Source organism: Homalodisca vitripennis, chromosome 1 (assembly GCF_021130785.1).
Source record: "Homalodisca vitripennis isolate AUS2020 chromosome 1, UT_GWSS_2.1, whole genome shotgun sequence".
NCBI lineage: Eukaryota > Metazoa > Arthropoda > Insecta > Hemiptera > Cicadellidae > Homalodisca > Homalodisca vitripennis.
In genome coordinates this window covers 106526138-106544577 of record NC_060207.1, presented here as the reverse complement: position 1 = coordinate 106544577, position 18440 = coordinate 106526138, and the positions used below count along the sequence as shown (strand labels likewise).

The 18440-nt window shown below is 34.5% G+C and overlaps 1 protein-coding gene across 1 annotated transcript in view; it reads left to right on the top strand.

Annotated features, from left to right (window-relative positions):
* The first annotated feature begins 485 nt into the window (after positions 1-485).
* The window catches only part of LOC124368640 (tubulin delta chain-like), a 36981-nt gene continuing 19026 nt past the window's right edge, over positions 486-18440 (top strand). The window contains exon 1 of the mRNA XM_046825885.1: positions 486-771. The gene's annotated coding sequence lies outside the window, so the exon portion shown is untranslated. The remainder of the gene's footprint in view (positions 772-18440) is intronic.

Genomic DNA, 18440 nt, shown 5'->3' with positions numbered 1-18440 from the left:
TAGTAGCCAAATGAAAAAGTGTATTAATAATGCGTGTTTTTCAGAATCCCGCACGTACTGTGTGAGGCTCATGGGATCATGTATCAAATAAAAAATCTGTTAATAAATAACCATATTTGAACTGGGAACTGTGATAAGAATTTTCAGAGAGATTAAATCACTACAAAAGATAGTTTTATAAAGATAAATAACGATGAAATTGTTTGTGAAAACTCACAGCAATTTCTTAATTTATAATAAAGGCTAATAGTGCAAACAAGTGCGATGGAATTTAACCAAGATATTATGGATGAAAAGTTTCATATTTGGACTCTCTTGTAACGCGTGAGATTACATCAGATGAAGTTCCTTCCTGATACCCATCTACTTACAAAATCCTTAGAATATCCTAGCTTTATTGTAACTAACATAAATACTACAAAACATATTACCACTGTACATTATTGTTGTAACTAACGAATCTAAATGTTTTTTTTTTTTTTTTTTTTTCAGATTACCAAACCGAAGACTGATGTAAAATTTTTAAAGTTCTTGTAAGAACTACCTACAAACGACGGACAACCACAAAAGTGAACATCGGGGCCTCATGGATTTTTAATCCAGGCCGCCACAAAAAGGTGGCAAAAGAAAAAGAAAAAAAAAAAAAAAGTTGTTTGGGTTTGGATATCCGTGGTTGTGTTGTGTTGTGGTTATGTGTGTTTATGAGTATGTAAGGTTAAGAATATGCATTTTAAAGAAGTTTATTCATTTTATACTGGAAGCCTTCTAGTAGTAAGTATTGAAATGCATTAAAACACATATTTGAAATTGGAAATCATTTACTTTAACCAGTTACCTAAAATGATTGAAAACCACATTCTTTATATAGGGCAATTGTGAACTGGCCTGTGTGGCAAAATACGAGTTTTACGTATTTCCCACCTATTACTATCGGTGGGAAAAGTACGAGGGCCATTTTTAATAGTCAAAATTACTTATGTAAAATTGAAATATTACCCTACATGTATTATTTTAAAGTGTTTACAGCTATTGATATAACTATTTAAGTTAATAGTTCAAAATAATTAATCAGTATCGATTGATTATATCGATGGTTATGATTAAGTGATATCATTTGCCAATTTCAATATAAAAAACCAGGTCTGCTTATCGTACCCTACCCAAGTACTATAAGCGGACCCGGTATTTTATATCGGTAATATCAAACGATATTTAATTATTATACCCATTGATATAATCAATCAACAGTAATTAATTTGAACAATAACTAAATCATCTGCACCAACTGTACATGCATTTTCATATTCTAAACACAATATTTGTCCTATAAGTAACTATAGGTAGCCTAACTTTAGAAACTAAATAACTATACAAACTAACTATACAAAATAATGGTAATTGTCACATTAATCGCCGGAGTGGCAAAATACGAGTTTCACATTATTTCCTTATTGGAATCGTTCTATAGAACAAAACAACATAAGGTTTGACGGGGTGGAAATGAGAAATAACGAAGTTCTAGAACATTAAAAATGGAACAACAGTTAACACGTGGAGCAATATTTCCATGTTGTACATCCACGTTGGTTTCACGTGACCTTTTGTGACCGTGATTCAACCTCATGATGACGTCATCTTTGCAAACGTAAATGAAAAATAATACTGAAATGAGCAGAATTTTTATCTAGATGAACAATGTTTCTCTTAATTTCGAGCTACAAACTAATTAGTTGTTATCGAGTTAAGATAAGTGTGTCCGGCCATTAGCAGCGGCAGCACCTTCAACAAAATATAGCGTCGTCTTGGTGGCTTCAAATGCAACAACATGTTCACCAAACCAAAATATGTCTCTACGCCCAAGCACGTTCTTTCAAAAAAGAAACCTACCCGGGCCGATTCTAAAAACTTTTTTTACTACGGTACTTTTACAAATTTTTCTGTCCCAATGAAACATCTAAGTCTCCCGGTTTAAAATAAGTATGCGACCGCATGACGAATAATTATACTCATTATTAATAATTCCTTTGGTCGAAACATAAACTCTTAACTTGCCTGACAAAACACTCTGACACATCAATTCACTATGATTGGTCGAACTAGTGGATGGTTGATCCATGATTGTCACGCACTCACTTAATCCAACCTACAGTACCCAATATCTTGTGAAGCACTAACTTCTGCCCCAGAGTGCTCAGATAACATATACGCTATCAGTCCCCACTGAAGATAATATTTACAGATATCCAGACACAGTACACAAACAGAACATTAAGAACTTAATTATTTATGTATATACCCCCAATTGCACCCCCTAAAACAATATATATTTTTTGTTCAGGAGGATAAGCAGAATACATTGATAACGTCAAATTCCTGATTTGCCATGTCGGCCTTTAACCTTATAATTGCCAAAATAACACTTTAAGATGATTTACTGTGTCTTTCTCAGTTTCAAGATGATTGTTTTGTTATTACGTTTTCTTTATTATTTAAATGTAATTTTTCCTATAAACTGTCTTAGTTTTATTGTTTGGTCCCTTTATTATTTACGAAATGTCACAATAAATAAATTTAGGTAATGACGTAAATGTTTAAAACTATTTCTTTTTTTTTTTTTTTTTTTTCCCCCTTGGGGCGGCCTACTGCCATGCACTTAACCTTTCCAGCGTTATTGACGCGGTTCCGCGGAGGGCTACTACAAGCTCAAAACGTTATTGCCGTGGATCCGCGTTTTTGCATTCTTTATTTTCTTAATGCTATGTTAGTAAAATATTTTGCTGCTAGATGGTTCTAGTAGTTATGCGACATACAGACGGGTTGCCCTGCCTCAAATTCTATTACAATGGGAGTGGCAGTGGCTTCTAATTGGCCAAACACTGTCTAACGGGCGTGGCCTTGCGCCTTTCACAAAGTCATTGACGGGAGCTCCCGTCAAGGCATCTAGTCAGTTAGTTAGTGAGAAGCGTCCAGTACACGCACATGTATTTCGGTTATCGCTAATTTTCTGTTGTGTCCTATTCTTTTTAAAGTAAATTATTCATATTATATACAGCAGTGTCCAGTGTTTATTTATCGGTAGTGTTTTTTTACCTTTATTCGCGTGAATGGCGAATCCAGACGATTCGGAATTTGAAGATTTGGTAATTCTGAGCAATTACTTGGTCAACCCCAAACTTTTTCATATTTTACTACGGTCATAAGGATGTTATCAGAAAGCAAGAAACATAATTCAAGCCCCGCAAGGCCGTCCTACAGGTTGCCGAGCGATAAGAAGGTTCAAAGTCCACGCGATAACAGTGGCTTGCGGGAGAGGCGCGGAATGCCACTTGTGGCAGCCCGCCACCAAATAAACACTCTTTGTGTACTTTTGTATTTCTCTAATTTTATTAGTTTGTAATATAGTATTATGTTTATCTGTAAAACTGTGTTTCATTCCCCTATTTACTGAATAAATGATAAAAAAATTAGTGACAACTACACTGCTATTCTACGATATTCTCAAAAGTTAAAAATTAGCCTAGGAAATCCAAAAAGGGCTAAACAAATTTTATTTACCATTAAATAACTCTATTTTGACATACAGAAAGGAAAATAAATTTAACTTTACACATTGGAAATTTAAAAAAATTCTAACTTAATCAAGGATCAGGTCCAACTTTTCATGACGCTTAAAGGGTTAAGCCTCAAGGGCTTTTTGCGCACCCCGGAAACACCATGAGGCCTACCACTCTACAACTTCAGCAGTTCAACAAACCGCCGAAAACAACCTATCAAGTCCTCCTGGGAAAATTCACCACCCCTGTCCAAGCTACCAAAGATGGCATACCGCTCTCTTGCTATTGCAGGGCAATCAAAGAGCAGGTGCTCAGCAGTCTCCTCCTGCTCATTATTTCTATTAATTTGAAACTTGTAACTCTAATTTAATATTTCAGATAAGTTGATATTGATTGATAGTTCTGTTATTTGATATGTAATAAGTATCGATGATTGTAATAAACAAAATAAAAACCGGGTCCACTTATCGCACTCTACACCTATCGTCCTCTTGAACAAAACAAAACAAGATTTCAATGGATGGAAATGGCAAATAGTGAAGTTATAAAACATTAAAAGTGGAACTTCTTTTTCTCATGGAGAGTAATATTTCATTTTTATACACACGTTGTCTTATTATGATTATAAGTCAAGCTCCTATTGGTTGCTGTTGACGTCAGCTTTTACACCGTCTTTGGATATATAAAATAACAATAATGCCGAAATTAGGGGAATTTTACCCAAATAAAAATGTTTTGTTAATTTAGACCTTCTAAGAATAAAAGTTGATATCAGCCTGACACAAGTGCTTACGGCCATCAGCGCAGGCTGCTGCAACACCTTCAATGGTGCCCAATGCTGATGGCAACATACAAAAAACATCCCTTTAGGTAGTATCTATCAGCAAAAAATAAAATTCTAAATGGTCTGATCACTAATGTCTCTAGCCATTACTGCTTTATAGGAAATGCACCCTAATAGAACAAACAAATATTGTGAATTCTCCTAACCATGTGTAAAAGAAGCCACTGAGGAGCAGTGAAGGTTGACAAGACGATTGATGTCTCTTAACTGAGCTGTTCTGGCCATATCACTCAGATAAGCTATCGGGAGCAGATAATGCTGAAAATCATATATAACAAGAAATACAGTACATAACTATAACCACAAATTAACTTTTTACATATAAATTATTAAAAAAACAAGTTGTTTGCGATTTCCATCCCCGAAAACCATATATGTTTTGGTTCATGACGATGAACAGAATACGTTACACTAATGTTAAAATTAAGATTGGCTATTATGGCTGTTAACCCTACTGATACCTTTAAGAGTATATTTTATTTCCAGAGAAAAGTTTTAAGCAGATGCCAACTATATATTGCACAAAAATTAATAACGTGTGATTAAGGTGATATCTCATAATTTGAACTATTTAATAGTCCATTGATTTAGTGGATAAGGAGTCTTGGTGGGGGAGAATAACAACCTAAGGAGGTGTAGGCATATACGGGGAGGGGATAGCAGGGTTGTCAAAATTTAAAGTTTGGCATTCAAATCTTATTTGCCCATCTTGTCATTGAAATTTTTTTCTTGTTTGGTAATATTTTGCTTTATAGTTAATTTCAAAAGGAAGGCAAGTACATTTTGTCTAGGTAGGTGTTTTTGTCTGTTTTTTTTGGTACTTTGGTAGTATCCAGAACTTTTTACTTATGCCTCTTTTTCATCATTTTTGCAAAGGTTTGATTGTTGCATCTCTATGATAAAGTTTGATTGCTTTTTCCCTTTGTCCTCTCAGTCTTGTTTTGCTAATACACATCCTATTAGTACATCTTGTTTTTAAATTATTTTCCCATTTTGTGATCGTAGCAATTTGCTATTTCATGATACTTTCTATTTTAGACACAGCTAGAAGGGCAGTTGGACGATAATTTTTTACATCTGACCTATCTCCTTTCTTGTGTTACGAACAGAGACAGTAGCTTTTAGACACTGAGTGTAGATGCCTAAACTAAGAATGTGATTAATTAACTGTGTTAATGGACAGGATATCTCTTCAATAATTTTTTAAAGTATAATTTGGGAGACCAAAAACATTCTTAGATTTAGAATTGCTTAGCCTATTTACAATATTACACACATCAGCAATGCTCACTTCAGACCATGTAAAATTAGGTGAATCAAAAATTTAATACCTGATGATTTTAATATATTTATAAGACAAGCAGTGCTTACAATATCACTATTAGTATTTACAGTATCATTAATATTTACAAAGAAGTCATTAAACTCAGCAGCCGTAATATAAGAATTAGGCTGTATTCCTTTTTTTATTTATGTGGCCGGTTTCAGAGTTTATAAGTGTCCATGCAGCTTTGCATTGATTATTAGATTCCATTATATACTTATCGTTAGCCATTTGTTTTGCTACGTCTATTTACTCTCTGTCATACTTTTTTAAATTTCTGCTTGTAGCCAAAATGTTTTATACCCTCTTATAAATTTCATCTCCAGCTCCTCATTATTGCTAAGCTCGAGTAGTTCCTCTTGTAATGTCACATTCTCCACGTCCGTTTTATCAAATGGATTTATGATCCGTGGTGGTATTTCCATCTTGAGAATATCTTCAAATCTGATTTTTAAGTCATCATATAGGGCAATTAAATGTTGAACGTATGTCTGAATATCCTCATCTAGACATTCCACCTGTAACAAGTTTAAAAACTGGGAAAATTTATGCCAACCAATATTTTATTTAATAAATTTAAATTTTCCAAGTAAAGCTGAAATTACACCATATTTTTATTAAATTTAGGCTGTCCCCATGTAATTGTAAGTTAATGTCATTAAATTTGGAACAAATCTGTTAATACATGATGTCTGTTTTCGAATTGATCAGGTTTTCTTTCAAATCTAGATCTATATTTTCCACAAATTCTAAAACTGTTTAAAAAACGGAGTAAAACATCCACCTTTCAACAACCAGCGTACTCCAGTACGTAAGAGCCATCATTGGAAGTCCTCATAATTTTGTTTGCACAATTGTACAAAGAAAAGCGTATTCAATGCATTACTTCTTATTTTGTTAACTGCATTAATCACAAATTGAAGCAATTGGTGCAATGTACAACATATCAAATTTTTCCCTACCATGTGTAATTGGTGGATGACGCAGTGGATTGCAGTTACCTCTGGTATAATTCATTTAAGATGGCTTATAAACCCATAATATTGTCCGACCATGGCAGCAGCTCCATCTGTTGCCACTAAATACTTATACACCTCCAGTGTCCGTCTCTAAAGTTTTCATGAATAGTAATCTTTATGAATTTCTTCCTTCATAACAAACCGAGTATATGCCAGTAATAATGCTTAATTTCCAGATAAAGTTGACTTGTCCAGTTAAATAGAAAATGACTTGTTTGCAATTAATTACACAAGTAAATTTAGGTATCAGAGCTTATTTCATCAATACGTCTTTGTACAGTGTTGTTACTCAAAGGAATTATTTTGAGTATGTCAAATGGAGGTTTGAACAGTTGTTTGCAGAACAGTTTTCAAACTGTTCAACAGCGGGTAAATTTAACTGTTCTCCAATAGTGTGCGGTTTTCCAGATTTCGCTACAAGATATTGTAAGATGCCCTTAAGCCATCATCGTTAGTTTCAGATGTTGAAGTGAACACACTGTGGGTCTCTTTTCATATTTTTCCTTGATTGTTTAAAAATATTTTGAACCTTTCTTCTTCTTCTTCTATGGGGCGGCCTATTGCCATGCACTTAAGCCTTAAGGGCCTTTTGCGCACCCCGGAAGCATTTCAAACTTTTACTTATTTTATTAAGAAGACACCTTAGATGATCTCCCGCTTTCCGATTGTTTCATAGTCATTCCTCAAAACTTTGTTGCATAAAAGGCACATGCACAATCGCTTGTCCGCCTTTGATGGAAGGAAACCAAATTTTAAGTAATCAACACTGTACTGTCGATATTTCTTCTTAGATTCAGCCATGTTTCATATCAGTTACCTACCTGTTATTAAAAAAACCTTTGTTTTAGTAATCTTAATGTGGTCTTACAACAGGTTATGGCATGGCCTATTTTAACTGAATAGGATTAATGAATTATTGCAATGAAATATGCAAAGTACCGGTGGCAAACAGATTATAATCATTAAATAAAAGCAGTGAATCGCTAAGATCCATCTCCGGTTAACTATTTCCCAAAACAACTTCTACGCACACGTGACGATCGTTTGGATGACTCGAACATTTTAAATTAAATAGTCCAAATTACATGAGAATCTTTTGTCATGTTGTTTCATAGTGCTTGACTATAATCTAATGATGCTGATGTATTCTTTATGTATTAGTGGGATATATTCGGAGCCACGATACTTTTGCGAGACTCAAACCAGGGTTACCACCAACGATGAGAATCTGGAACATTATGCATGAATTTCGGACTCCGGGAAACATGCGTGAATATGCATGAATTTTTATAATGTCCCAGGAAATTTTATTAGGGTTGGATCCTTTCCAATACTCAATACTGTGGCTCTTTTCATTTGATTCCGATACCATCAGAAGTGCCTGTCTATGCTTGAAAGATCACGATTTCACAACATTACTGATATGGTGAAGCTAAATTTTAAATCCAAAAATAAGTCTTACTAAAACATTTTTGTACTTTCTACATGAAAAAATGTAGATAGATAACCAAAGTAACAAACAACTGTAAGTTAACAAATAATATATTAGTTGTAATTCATATTTTTTATATTAAATTTGCCACATTGTCGAGAGTCTGCACTGTCTATTCGTGGACAAAAACGACCGGCAGTACTCAAATTACCGAGTATTGGCTGTTTATTGTACGCTGCTCTTCAAGATAATCACAAAAACCTAACCTTCACTATCCCAAAACACCATCAACATGACTTTTCCTGCTGATGCTTGGGTTTTGAATTTTTTCCCGACAGGTGAGCTGTTGTGCATCCACTCCGCGCTTTGCCTTTTTGATTCTGGCTCATAATAGTGAACCCAAGTTTCATCACATGTTAAAATTTTGTTAGGAAGTACTCACCTTCTCTTTCATAACGTTCCTGTAGCTCTGTGTACACTCTCAACCTCGTTTCCTTGTATAACCATGTAAACTCCTTTGGGACCCATCTTGACATGTTTTGCAGTACTTTAACTTGTTTTTTATAATACTATGAACTGTACCCATACTTATATGAACTTTTGCAAATATCATTTCCATAGTGACTCGGCGGTCAGCACGAATTACGTCATTAAGTCAACTTTCCAGTGAGGGAGTTGAAACTTCAACTGGTCGACCAGGACAGTGTTTGTCAGTCACTGAGTCTCGGCCGTTTTTGAACAGTTCTACCCACTTGAAAAAATTTCCAACATTAAAACAATTTTCACTGCACACTTTAGTCATTCTGAGTATACAGGGTGATTCAGGTAGTGTTACCGGCATTTCTGAGCTTATTATACTATAAAAAATAATGAAAAAAGTCCATATAAACATAGGTCCGGAAATTCTTTGTTACTGAGTAACGGCCAACAAATGATTTCACCAACAATTTAGTAGCCGAGATTAAATGATCATTTGCTGGGAGTTTGGGAAGAGGGATTTAGAGACGAATTCTGTTTTTTCTAATGGTTTTTGACATGATAAATTGAATAAAGTTTGTTCCATAACTGTATATCTCTCTTATTGTTTAAGATGTACTATGTAAAACACAAAAAAGAGCATTCGAAAAACAATTTTTTATGTTTAATGTACAATTAATTTTTTAAATAGGTAATAAAAACATAAATGTTTACACAAAAACGTGTATAAAATTCAATACTGAAGGAAACAATACTGAAGGAAATTATGTACAAAAAGGCAATTACAATGAAATAATAGTTTTAAAAATCAAATTTTACTACCAACACTACTGTGCAAGAAATACAGTTTTTACAGAGAAATAAACGTTCAGTTATTCCGCAATTTAATAACAAACTCTACTAGTAAATTAAATTAAGTTTGAAATAAACTAAATTTTAACATTTAAAACCTAATAAAGATTGTCCAAACAGTTACAACATGTACCGACGCATCTTTGTCACTTAACCTTCAAACAAGGTAAATTATGATTTGATAAGTTGGTATCACAAATCAGTTGATCAACAATGTAATGTTGTGAGAAGTGGATATTATTTGCTACCTAGTCGGTAATAGTTCCAAAGGGTGCTGTTCAATGTAATTTAAAATTGTATCATACTATTACGACTTCAATACTTTTGTTATTTACAACAGAAGAATATGCCTACATGGTATTTATGTTAGGCGTGTATGCAGGAAATGCAACCGCTGCTACTGCAGAATACCAAAGACGTTTTCCTAACCACAGTCCAAACCCAAAAACTATCAGTGGAACATTTCATACCTTAAGAGAAACTGATAACCTCTTAAGCATTAATACTCACCGCGATCGTTCTACCCAGGACAATGTCAATATTGAAGAAGCTATTATCGTGGCTACTCAAAGCAGTCTAGGTGTTAGATTTCTGTGTATGGGGTTAGATGAAGAATCTAGTATATCAGAAAAAAGTTAATACACATGAAGAGTTGTTGGATCGTATTGCAGATGCCGCTGCACAAATCAAGAATAACCATGCAGTGTTGTGGAGGGCTATACGATCAATTTGAAAGTGAGCTGCCTAATGTATTGAAGTACAAGGATAGATTTTTGAAAACTTTATCTAAATTTGCCAATGGCGTAGTGTAGCGGGTACGGCGGTTATTGCAAGATAACCAAATCAAGCAATGTCGCGCGTGGCTGCTGCTTGGATGGGTGACCGCTGAGCGATCCTGTCCTTGCAAGCAGCCCGCCTGCCCGGCCATTGGTGGTGGTTCGGAAGTCACCTTTAATTTGTTGGTCCCCAGGTTAAGTGTTAGAGAGGGCTTCTTAGCCCTAACTTCGCCTGGTAAAATAAGACATTCTTTACTTTTACTTTTTTTACTTTTAAATTTTAATTCAAACATTATTAAGCGTACAAATAATTTTCTGTCATTCAATTTTGTTAATCTGTTTATCTACACAATAAGTGTTGGTAATAAAATTTAATGTTAAAACTATTATTTCATTGTAATTGCCTTATTGTAGATAATTTTCTTTAGTATTACATTTTCTACATGTTTCTCTGTAAAAATTTATGTTTCTATTACCTATTTAACAAATTAATTGTTAATTGATCGTCCAGATAAGGAAAGAATAACCTTTAAAATGTTTCCTTTAGGAATTACAATTCTCGTTGTGATCATACCATTTGAAATTTGTATACGTTACCTGATAGCTAGGCTACTATCTTGATGGATGTTTTTTGTTCATCACTGGTTGTGCAGGCCAGCACTAAAGGGAGGAATTTATGGAATTTTTATGCATTACCTATTGGTACTTGTAATTAGTTACAATGCTGAAATTCATTTTGCTAGTTAAAGTTTACATCATTAGGAATATTGTAAAGATGGATTTAGAACTTAATTGATTTGTTCCCATTCCCCTTGTTTCTGATGTTGTGGGTATTATGTTAAATTAGGTTAATATTAATAATTTTCTTTTTTTTAGTTTTTTTACTTAAATTTGTGGTGCTAGTGACATCTTTAATTATAATGAATATTGTATATGTGGTTTTAGATCATTATCAGTGGTGTTCCAAAACCCAATAGTTAGCAATACAAGTGACCCAGACAGCCAGTGCTGGTATCGTCTAAGTAGTAGGATTTTGTCTCTGGGTTAGAGATAATACAGGTTCGATATTTTCAGTGACAGTATCACATTTTATCAGTACTATTAATTTTATAGTCTACCGACTGACTCTCCCTTTCTAAAATCCTCACACAGGCTAGTGGTCTGAGAGGATAAGCAAGTTACAAAGGAGACCAACTTGTCTGTTTTTTTTTTTTTTTTTTTTTTTTTTTAAGAAATAAAGCGGCCACCATGTGATTTAATTTGAAGTTCTCAATAAATTGTTTATCCATGATGAGACTCACGAATGTTGTAATGTAATTGGGCGCACATTGAAAATTCTTATGCAAGTAATAAAACGCAGTTTAGTTTTCTATAAATGTATAAATATTTTATGTATTGAATTAAACAGGCTATCTTTAGTATTTAATTAACTTGATTGTACATTGTATATTGCCAACAACGATAAGTATATGTTGTGTATTATGTTAAAAGTAAAAACATAATATTGTTTATTTACCTGGGGCAGCATGTATTTTACAGATAAAGAAATAGCATGTTCCACATCCAGTTTTGGATGGTTATTTCTTCCATCAGTTCTTTTAACATTAGAAGCTCCTTCATGTAATAACATGTTCTACTGATGGTGTCCATCAAAGTTGAGGGATTCCATACCAAGTCTAAAGATAACTCCTTTGTCAATTTTTGTGTGATTGCCACTCCCACTTGTGATTGGATCTCTTGTTTATTGAGATCCTTTGCCAAGCTCATTAGGAAAATCCTTCTGCTGTTTTATTTAGGAGGGAATAAAAAACAAGTCATTATCTGTCAATTGCTGACTCTGGCAACAGTGTAGTTTTCTTTGTATTTATTGTCATACCCTCTTTTACTAGTGCAGAACAGCGTAGAATTCTTTCTCCGTGTAGAAAGCTCTCTCCTGTAACCATTCAGTCAGTGCTTTCTTGAAGTGGTTTGGATGCTGTTGCTTCAAGTTGTTCAGCAGCTTTTTGAAGTACACGGCTCTTTTGTATGAAGGCTTCCTTTTGTAGAGGCTTAGATGGTGGTATGGCATGGATTGAAGTTTATGACATTTCTTGTATTGTGTTGGTGTACATTGTTGTTACGGCTATGTTGTCCAGAGTTGACTGCTCAAAGGATTACGTCTAATGTACAGGACTATAACAGTAAGGACTTTGAGGTGAATGGCTCTTTGCAGCTTTCTTGGAGTTGTAGTCCAGCCAGACATCTGATAGCTCTTTTCTGATGTTTAAGAGTTCTCTCAAGATTGGTGCTGGTAGTAACTCCTCATACTGCCAAGCCGTATCTTAGATGGGATTTGAATAGGGCAAATTAGGCAGTCTTAGCTGTTTCTATTCTACTTACATGCTTAATTCTGCGTGTTACATAAATGCCTGAGCATAGTTTTTTGCAGAGTTGGTAAACATGAGGTTTCTAGTTTAAATTTGTGTCAACTATGATGCCAAGATGTTTACTGAGGGACTTTACTTCCAAGCCTGGTAGTGCAAGATTTACATTTTTTTACATTTTGTAGTAAAATTCATTTGTACAGCTTTTTCTCATTTAAAACTAAATCATTAAGAGTAGCAGTATGGTTGGTGTTAACAGACCACCAAGTGGAAGTCTTGACAATGCCCTCGATATCTTGTCTAGTACAATAGACCTCATTCCTACTTGGAAATGCCCCACAATTATCATGGGTGATATTAATGTGGATGGGCTAAATCATGACTACAGAAACAGAAAGTTAAAAGACATGTTGGCCAGTCATAACATCAATAGGATAGATCTTCCACCAACTAGAGTCACTTTAAACACTGAATCATCAATTGACTTTGTTTGCTCAAATCTTGACAAGAGTAAAATTGACACTGATCTAGTCGTCACTGGCCTATCAGACCACATTGCTGAGCTCTGTACTATTTTTACTCTAAATGAAAAACTACCTCCACCCATTTTATCTAATAGACACTTCTCACAGGAAATCATGGATTATTTTAAATACCTACTACATTTAGAGACATGGGAAAATGTTTACAACACCCCTTCTGCAGAAGAATCGTATAACTATTTTCATAAAATCCTCATTCAAATTATCAATCTAACATGCCCTCATAAAAAATCCTGACCGAAAAGTAACGCAATATTTAAAGCAACCAATAAAGAGTCAGAAAGATTAAGAAAGTCCTTCCTCAGAGCTCTGGAAATGGAAAGGACAACTGGCTATGATGACTATAAGATAGAAACTGCTGACAGAAAAGAATATTTGACCTCTACTTAAAAAAAAACTGAGAAAACAGTCAACTTCAGACTTCATTGACAACTCAAACAACAAACAAAGGGCTATCTGGCAGGCTATTAACTACGAAAGATGCAAAAATAGTACAAAGGACGAATCACTAAAACTTGTAATCAATGAAGAACAAATCAAGAATCCTAATGAAATAGCTGAGTACTTCAACCAGTATTTTACAAAAATACCTGACATCACTCTCTGCAATGCTGGCCAAGCCGTAAATAATCAGTTACGAACATGCAAAGACTATGGCGAAATACCTGACTTCATCCTTCATCCCACCACACCAGAAGAAGTTTCCCATACACTCTCATCTCTGAAATCAAAACCATCAGCAGGTATCGATGAACTCACCTCCACACTACTGAAACACTGCAAGGATGAAATAGTGAGTCCTTTATGTCACATAATCAACCTTTCATTTTCACAGGGCATTTTTCCAACAAAACTTAAACTTGCAAAAGTATTCCCTGTTCACAAAAAAGGCAGCGTAACATCAGTGGAAAACTATAGACCAATATCAATTCTCCCAACAATATCTAAAGTAGTGGAAAAGATCTTACTAAACCAACTGATAACACATCTGACGACTTACAACATCTTGACGACCCAGCAACATGGCTTCCTCCGTGGTAAATCCACAACTACAGCTATAGTTCAACTGTCAGAATTCATCATCGACCAACTTGAAGAGAGTACAACTGTGACTGCCATGCTGCTGGACTTCAGTAAGGCTTTTGACTGCCTAAACCACTCTCTACTTCTCCAAAAAGTAGGGAACATGGGCATTAGAGGAGCATCACAAAACTGGCTTGCTAGCTACCTGAAAGACCGACAGCAACTAGTTGAATGAACTATACAAACAATAATACATCCCATAGAGCAAGATCTTGTTCTTAATGAGAGCAAAACACAGCAACTTATATGGAAAGGCCGAAGAACCAGTGACTACTATGGCTTACCTGAAATAGCTCAAGATAACGAAGCAAAGTACCTTGGCATTATAATAGATGACAAGCTATCTTGGAATCCACACATTGACGATCTCTGTTGTAAGCTTAACTCCAGCATTTATGCTCAAAAGAGTAAAAAGTTCTTGTAACCAAGATACTACCAGGACAGCATATTTCTCTGTAGGTGGTTTTTTTAACCTAGTTTGTAATATGTATTAGGTTAGTTCTTTACCTGAAGAAGAGATCAGATTGCAGATCTCGAAACTTAGTGTTACTGATTTCTTGTTTCACTGAACGATGGCAAATGTCCGGAAAAATCCTGTTTCCTTCATTTCTCTCTAGTTGAGTCCCACCTAAGGTATGGATTATTAGCATGGGGCAACTCTTCAGCAAGAAACAGGGACCGTGTTCTAGTTCTGCAAAAAAAGGCTATTCGAATATTAGCAGAACTGACTCCTCATGAGTCATGCCGTCAGGCTTTTGAAGAACTTGGAATCCTGACAGTGGTCTCACTCTATATTTGCGAGGCCACCTGCCACACAGTAGCTCAGAAACCTGACCACCTAGGTAACAATCATAACTATAACACTAGAAATGCATATGACATGCCCTGCCAACGCACCACCTCACCCTGTTTGAAAAGAAACCTACCTACATGGGGAGAAAACTTTTCAACCAACTCCCAGAAGATCTGAAGAGACATAGAGAAGACAAGAACTTCAAGACATCGCTCAAGACCTGGCTGCTACAGAAATCTTTTTACACCCTAGAAGAATTTTTCAATGCCTGACTATTTATGGTAACATTTCTGTAACATATATAAACTTAGCTTCATCGTCTCTTTTTAACTCTAACTGTTACCTATTTATATCTTCTTGACTGATTTCAACTAAGCTATTATTGTATATACAATTTTAAGATATGAAATGTACACATCTTTAATAACAACGCCATTACTGTACTCTATGTTCATGTAAATAAAGAATTTTGATTTTTATAGTGATGTTTAGTGTTGTATTTGTATTTCTATTGAGATTGTCTGTTGATTTATTTGTAGTGTGAGGACTGTGTCATCCGCATATATAACTGTGTGGCAAGCATCTTGTAACCAGTCGAGCAGGTCATCCTTCATACATCTGTGAGCTCCACAGATTGGATCCTTACCATGATGTGTACTGGATTTCTACAAGCTGCTTTCTATAAGCTTTAGATAATTTGTTTTACAGGATTTAATAAGTTTTGCTGATATTTCATCTACGCCAGATGAGGTTTTTGATTCAAGAGTATTTATGGTCTTCTGTTCCTTTAACCGGCATACGTGTTGGAAGAAAAGTCTATCAATGTTACTCTGCTTTAAATTCTGGTGAGTGGGAGGTAACGTATTGGTTTAATTGTTTTGTAGTGATTTTTCGCCACTGTAGTGAAGAAGATGTTAAAGCAGTTTTCTACTTCCATTGGTTCTTGAATTGTTTTTCCATTACTTTTTTGGTTTATCTGGTTATCTGGGTCGTGGCTAGTCTTTTTCTCATTATTTATTGCTTGCCAGAGGGCTTTGGACTTATTTCTGCCCTGTTAATGGAGCTGCTGTACGTTCTCTTCACAGTTTTTTCAGTTTCTGCTATAGTCTTTTTCCTGGTTGTTGTTTGTAACCTATCTTCCTCTTGACCTGAGCATTTTTCTCTCTCTCTAGTGCCTGGAGGTATAGGTCTTTAAGTCTAATGCATTCTCTGTCCATGGTTTGGGCTTTCTCTCTGTTACTTTCTCGTTGTTGTTTGAGGACAGCTGTCATTTTTGAGTTTTATTGATCTACCAATGAGTTCTTATTCTTAGATTTGCACGTAGATGGTCTGAACTTATGAGTTTTCCACAAAAATACTAAACGGCTCCAAGATGACACCTATACAATGTGAAAATACACAATATATACTACATTATGATATACAATACATTTGATTTTATGTGCTGAGATTTTTTATTAGCCTACCAATGAGTTCAAACTCTTAGATTTGCACGTATACGGTCTGAAATTTGTTTTTCTGAAAAATACAAAATGGCTACAGGATGGCATATATACTCCGTAAAAGTACAGAATTTCCACTAGAATATGATACATAATACATCTAGTTTTATGCGCTGAAATTTATTTTATTAGGCTACCAATGTTTTTTCAATAATGTACACCTATCAGTTGACCAAGAAGATTGCTCAAAAGAAAGTGAGGTACTATTAGAACAACCACTCTATACAAAATGCCAAACACTGTTTGGATCACAGTATTCTTTCACTTATAATAAACAGTGCCCGTACTTCAGTTTGTGTTTTTGCTCACTTTGCTCTGTGTACAACAAGCACAACTCTCATTATGAATTATGTGTCTGTTTTAGATTCTTGCTTGTAGTGTTTATTGAAGGTTGAGGAAGCATTTTAGGCAGTGTTTTATAATATGAAATGTGGTACTTTCTGAACACCAACTGTATATTTAATGTCATTGTCTTCTAGAACTAAAATTCTGCTGATATGAAGATATGAACTGCTGATATCTTCATGATAATATTTTGTTATAAAAATCATCTTCCTCTTTATTAAATAATACTCTCATTAGAGTACTCTCACTAAACAATTTATGCCTAAAACCTCTGAAAGATCTTAAGAGCTGGCTGTAGTGGTGGCCATCTTGATTTTAGCTCCGTATGAAAAAATATATTAAACTTGATGCACTTTTACGGCCTTATTTTTAGTCATAGATTTATGTTAGATGACTTATTTTAAAGACATTATTAATATGTTCAAATGCTTTTTTAGTTTAAAAAATTTTTCTGGGTTCTTCAGAAAAATATTTTAAACTTTTTGTACTTTACCACTAAAAAGTATAAACTTTAAAAGAAAAACTAAAAAGTGTCTGGATAAGATATTCAAAATAAGAACTCACAAAGCTTCTATAAAAAAAATAACGGCAAAAAAGTGCATGCGGTTAACCTAAGTATTGATATGGGGAGAACTCGAGGTTCACTGAAGCTGGCTCCTAAATCTTCTTTTTCGTTCACCTTCTTTTCTACGCTAGATTAAAGTTTGAAAATTCTAGTTCATAGCTTCCCATCTTACAATAATACTAAATAAAAAAGTATTTAAATTAAACATTGATGAAACACACATTAAAAAGCAATTAAACGTCTTATGAAAAATTGAAAATATGGTTGTACAATGGATTACACTGTGCTTTAGTCTGGTTTTAAAAATACATGAGAAGTAGCACATAGAGGAATCATCTAGTCATTTACATAAGCTGAACTAACAGTGATCGAGCGGAGGAGAGTTGTTAGGGAAGTGTAGTTTCCAATTCTTAGAAGTATGTTTGTAAGGTAGTGGCTGCAAACTGCAGAGACTATTGTATTTTAGCTTTTAACGAAATAACTGGAGGAAAACATGGTGATGTGCTTCATCTCTGGTTAATTTTATATTCAAGCTGTTATTTGCTACACATTATTTTCAATGTATTGATTAAATATAATATAAAAGATAAAATAATTATAAGTATTGTAAACATAAAATGTATGAAATAAATTATCGGTACTTTGGGATTATACCGACCACACCCAGACATGAATCGTTATTTCACATTTCGTTTCTACTGATTACTAGATTAGCGTAGAACAATATTTCGTCAATATAAAACAGGAATTGTCTTATCGCAAACACCTCCCCATCCTCAGACAGAGGTCAAAGTCGAGCGTCTAGTAGATAACGTGATTGCAGAGTCTCGCCGCCCGTTCAGCTGGTGCATCGCTTTGTTGTACTTCCGTGTTTTACCTCTACATTTCTCCAAACACAAAAATTCAACAAAAACAAACATTTACCAAACTAAACTTTTTATTAAAAAAACACTCAAAACTTGTTTTTAT